Source organism: Poecilia latipinna, unplaced genomic scaffold (assembly GCF_001443285.1).
Source record: "Poecilia latipinna isolate Pla-1442-1.1 unplaced genomic scaffold, P_latipinna-1.0 Scaffold2065, whole genome shotgun sequence".
NCBI lineage: Eukaryota > Metazoa > Chordata > Actinopteri > Cyprinodontiformes > Poeciliidae > Poecilia > Poecilia latipinna.
In genome coordinates, this window is record NW_015114681.1 from 12,754 (window position 1) to 18,091 (window position 5,338).

Consider the following 5,338-nt stretch of genomic DNA (forward strand, 5'->3'; position numbering starts at 1 on the left):
ATCATGAAAAAAAAGGGCATTTCCTTCTTGAAGAATGTCTTTTAATCCAGCATCAGTGGCCATTTGAATTTTTCTAGTGCCCTGCTTTGCTCTCAGCTGTTTGGTGGTTTTTCCATCATTATGTATCCATCTAATCTCAACATTTCGTGTTCCTTTTGGCTTCTTTGTCTGTCATGTGTCGTGGTCTCCTGTGTACTTTCCTTTCTGTTCTTCATTTTCTCATGAATCTTTTGAAAAAGTCCTTGTTTTCTTTTGGACAAAGGCTATTTGCTTTAGCAGTAGTTGAAAACAGCAATTCTGTCTCTATAATTTTCCAGCTTTGCTGCGACATCACAGTCAATCTTCACACAAACAGATGAGAAAGGACAATTATTTACACTGCAAATCAACGTTAAAGTTACCTTTAAGAATGTATCCTTAGGTCCCTGCTTAAAGCGATTTACTGTTTGGGGAGAATTACAACAATAGCAGCAATAAATGTTCAGTCCTCTATTTTACTGAAAAAGAGGAAGGACTATATCGGTTAGCATGCAAGTATAAAAACACAGATTTGGAAATACACAGTCAATTTAAGGTAAAAGGCATCATGCATAAAAACACACAAGGAAATGTTAACAGTTCTTTTTATTACAAAAATTAAACATCACATCAAGTTTGATTTAGTTAAATCAAGCCTACCATTTCCACATCTGTGCAATAAATGTACCGATTGTGTAGCTCAGGGACTGAGATGTAATTTCTGTCCTGAGCTGACACATCCACAGCCATAACCGTTCGGCTTTAGAGACCAAACCATCTCATTTGATTTACTCACCTTTTGTTCTTTGTAGGCCCTACATGGGCAAACCCATGTGGGGCCACTGTGGAACCCGCGGACAAACCCAAATGGGACCCATATGTCTGCCCACCATCCCCCCATATGGGGCCCACCTAGGCATGCTGGCAGGGGTGGCGGTTCCTCCCAGGACGGACCCTTAATTTGGACTATTGCTGCTTGCTGCTGCTAACGTCAAATGGAGTCATTGCAACCAATTTCATCTAAATTGAAAATGGTGCTTTTAAATTTAAGTTGCCTATTCTTATCACACTGGTCCCGCCACACTGTTAGATTTTATGGCATGGAATTGGAGGCAACACATTTGCAATAAATGGAGGACCTTTGGCTTGTTCTACATTGTTCTTCTTGATTTGATTGGAATCTAGACGCTAACACCAGTGAAACGGGTTAAATTGGGGCCAATTTTTCAGCCCTGTCTTGGCTACAGCAGCAGGAGCCCACTACCCTGACAAAGAAGTAAAGCTGATGGAACAGAGAACTATAAAAAGGAGTACGAAGTCAGCCAAACTCTCATTCATGAAACATCATTATGAATATGACAAACTCTGGCATGGAGATGATTACTCTGCCTCTTTACATTATGGATATTTGCAAATGAGCATCCCCTTACAACCTGGACCCCCACCCTGTCACAGGGATCCCACTGTCATTAGTTGCACTGTAAATGTGTTCCTGTTGCTTCCACAAGGTTTGTTCATGACTGATCCCAATTTAAATTCATTCACAGAATATCATTAACTCTGAGTATCAGATGTTCTGTATGCTGAGGCAATGCTTGTTGAAATACTGAAGAGAAACTGAAGGTCAAAGCCAAGTCTGATTGAAACAATAACAGCAGAACGGCACAAACATCTCGTCCTAAATGTGAAACACAACTGACATCTGGTGATGATTTGGACTGGTTCTGCAGGTACATGATGAGAAGACATTTCAATTCAGCTATAAACTCCTGAATGTTTTGACACTGTTCAGACTGACAGATGAAAAGTAGAATTAATGTAGAAATAAACTGCATACCAAATATGTCTCAAGCAAAATTAAGGAACTTTTATGATTCTTCTCATGGTATTTCTCTAGTGATATAATGCTAAGATCAAAGCTTTGGAACTGTTTTAGAAAACCAGCAAGGCCAAGTTTCTTCATCAGTCAAAGAAAAATGCTTTATGTTCAGAGAGAGAGTCAGCAGAGAAGTCACACCAGAGAGCTTATTAAATGGTTTCATTGTGCCAGGCTTATACAAAAAGGGATGTTGAGGTGGCTAAATTTTGCACTTAGAATTTGAATGTGATGTTAAGGGACCAAGGAGAGAAAACATAAAATGTGTGTAAATGGTGTGTGTGCTGCCTTTAATTATACCAACTCAATGCACTTTTATTCTAAAGAGCGAGTGATAATGTTTTTTTAGGATGTTTTACAGACTTTAGAGCCTGTTCCTACTTGAGTGAGTACTGATGTGATGGTGACAAGGAAAACATTTGTTTTACCCAGAAGCCCTGAACTGAAACTAATTCATGCGAGCAAAAGCTACCTGATGAAGAAAATAATGAAAATTATTTTGTTATTTCCTACCTATATAATATCAACCAGCACAGATTCTATACTTGAAATTCAAACCAGAACCAACAAAGAACTTCATCCACCCATTTAACCATCTCTTTTATATTTCAGATGTTGGATCAGGAGTGAAACCCAGATCCGTTCTAATAGAGGCGTCTTGCCTTGCCCTGATTTTCTTACCAGTGGATTGTCTGGTGAAGCTCCTGATCAGACGCCTTTACCTCCTCTGCTGAGTCTTTTTGATATAGAAGAGCATCACTAACACCAGTTTATTTCAATTTTACTATTTAAAATCATAGCTTGGAAGGAAAAGCATAACAGAGTTTATTCTAACAACACATTTTAAATAGTTTTTAATCAGCTTGCGCATTTTTGCCAACTTTTGTCAAACCTTTAATTGGCATATTTACTGCTTGAAGTGCATATAATATGTGATTTGAAGTGATATGCATGACAAAAACTGGCAATTTTAAAAGTAAATACGGAAAAGGAAAAGTTCACTCCTAGAAAATTGGGAAGTAAAACTAATTAATCTGCTTAAGATGGACAAAATGTATCATGCATTACTATCTGTCTCATTTGACAGGATGTAGATACATTATAAACTAGTATGTTTTGATATCAGTTATTCCTCCTTTTGGTTTATATTTGCCTTTAAATCCTGAAATTTTTCTTTCAGATCAATCACCAGGAACCAACAATGCTCTGGACTGCCTTGAACTGGAAACTGTAACAATACTGTCACAGTATGGTGGAGTGATCAGAACTGAACTGACAGACATTTCCAACAACAAATAACATCAGCCTGCATAGTGGAGTCAACGTGAGGCTTTTCAAACTAAGGACTCTGTAAAACATGGTGAAGTTCATTAAAATGAGATGAATATCATGAAGGAGAATGACTACCATCATTTTTTCTTCTTTTGCCTTGGATCAAGATGTATTTGAATGAAACTTGGACACAATTGGATGTTTCAGTTGTTGACAATGATCCCAAAATTGTATTAAAACTGATTTTAGTACAATACAGCAAGTTAACATTAAATTCCTGCTATTATTACCTTAAAGACCAAGACCTCAACAACAATGAAAACTTGTGAATATGCAGCAAAAGAATGTCAGAAGCTTGTTGGTGGTGAAGGTCCATCTTCCTAAATGGAGAAATATGAATAAATAAAATATTATGAGTTCATAAGAGAAAAGGTAACATACAATAAATCATCAAAAGTCTGAAACTGAAGTGGCAGTCATGAGGTTTATAATTATGTTTATTCTAACAACTTTTCAAGGTCAAATCACTTCAGTTCTTACAGGAGAAGATAGAAAACACTCAAGTCTTAGAAATAAATTCTGCATGTACATGATGTACAGGGTGTGTAACAGCCCTCTGCTCAGACACAGTTATATTAGTTCCTGTGTGACACACCCACACTGAGCTGCTAGAGGGATTTCTGGAACATGAGTTTGAGATGCAGAAATGCTTCTTACATAGTGTGATGCTTTCAGTGACAGGCTGAATATTTTTGCTAACTTATAATAGTGGCAGTAATTACATAAAAAAGGGAACATGTTGGTGTCAACCTGGCTGATGCTACCACAACACTTCTAATTATTAGCTGTGGGGGAAAATCTCCTCCCGCCCCTTCAGTAATTAGCCTGTGTAATGTCAGCCTGAGGAGCACCATTAGGGCATAGCAGGGAATGATGGTACTTTTCCAGCCAAGTGTCTCCCAACATCATGTAGAAGCAGAAAAATAAGAAAACACCCGATCTCCTTGTTTGTCCAAAGCATGTGAAACTAGCAGTTCCAGCAGTTATAATAAAATTTAGTTTGCTTTGCGATGATGACAATAAGTAAACCAAACAATCTGATCTTAGAGAGGTCCTTATGGTTCCTTAATTTTACCCTCATAGTGAATGATTTTATAGTTTTCCACTGTGCTGCTTAAAACCCCACATAGTGAGAAAGATTTGCAGTAATCTACAGCTTTCTCAACAGCTTGTCGCATCTCTGTCAGAAATCCACTGGGAGTGTGAGTGAGAGGGTGCTGTGCTTTGACTCCAGGCTACAATGAAAGCAGACATCGCAGTACATCAATAACTGTAGTGACAGAGCCAAATATTTCAGGGAAATCACTTGGATGTCTTCATATTCAGAGGAAACTGAAGGAAGAAAGTTGGCTTTCACTGCTTTTTAATGTTCTACCTCTTTGCTGTTATGATATTTCAGATTTTTCTGCAAATGTCTCTCATCAAAAGTTTGTGACTTCTTTGCTTTTTTCAATCGAAACAAATTAATTTTAGGAATCAAGGATAGACATATGAATAAAACAGTTGGTTACTGTAATCAGCCGGTTTCCAGCTTGATCTTTTTCTGATCAGTGAACGCAGCGCGCTAAATGCAACTAGACCATGCTGGCAACAAAATAAATTTAAATGATGTGACTGAGATGAGATTCAAAGTTCAATATTTTCAGTACCAGCAAGTGCTTAAACTCAGGACAGAGGAAGGAAAATGAAACTGCACGTTCCAAGACGTGTGTGAGGTTCATTCAGGCTGCAAGCAGATAACAGGAACCTTGAACATATTAGAGCAAAGCTGCTCTGTTTTATCCTCTTGAGCTTTCATCTTGTGTCTGTCATGGAACTTGCTGGTAAAGCTGGCAGCCTTTGGAAATCTCACAGTTATGGTTGGTGTAGAAAAAGCTCCAAAATCTGTGATTTACAGTGTTCAGTTAATATCTGTTATATTTTAATTGTTGTTAATCTGTGTTTATGTGAGTGTTGATTTGTGGGATTGATTGGCTCCTATGTGAGAAACATCACAGGGATGTTCTGATGCAGAGCAGCAGGGGATCTCATTCCATCTCATTCATGTGTGCATAAATAGAAACCATACTCATACAAGCCATACTCTGGATTGTTTTAAGAGGTGCTGTTCAG

General features: G+C 38.0%; 1 long non-coding RNA gene across 1 annotated transcript; it reads left to right on the top strand.

Annotated features, from left to right (window-relative positions):
- The first annotated feature begins 2,792 nt into the window (after positions 1 to 2,792).
- On the top strand, positions 2,793 to 3,284 carry LOC106936037 (uncharacterized). Its single transcript, XR_001422038.1, has 2 exons — positions 2,793 to 2,948; positions 3,075 to 3,284. It is a non-coding gene; the product is annotated as an uncharacterized LOC106936037 (long non-coding RNA).
- Positions 3,285 to 5,338: the final 2,054 nt, after the last annotated feature.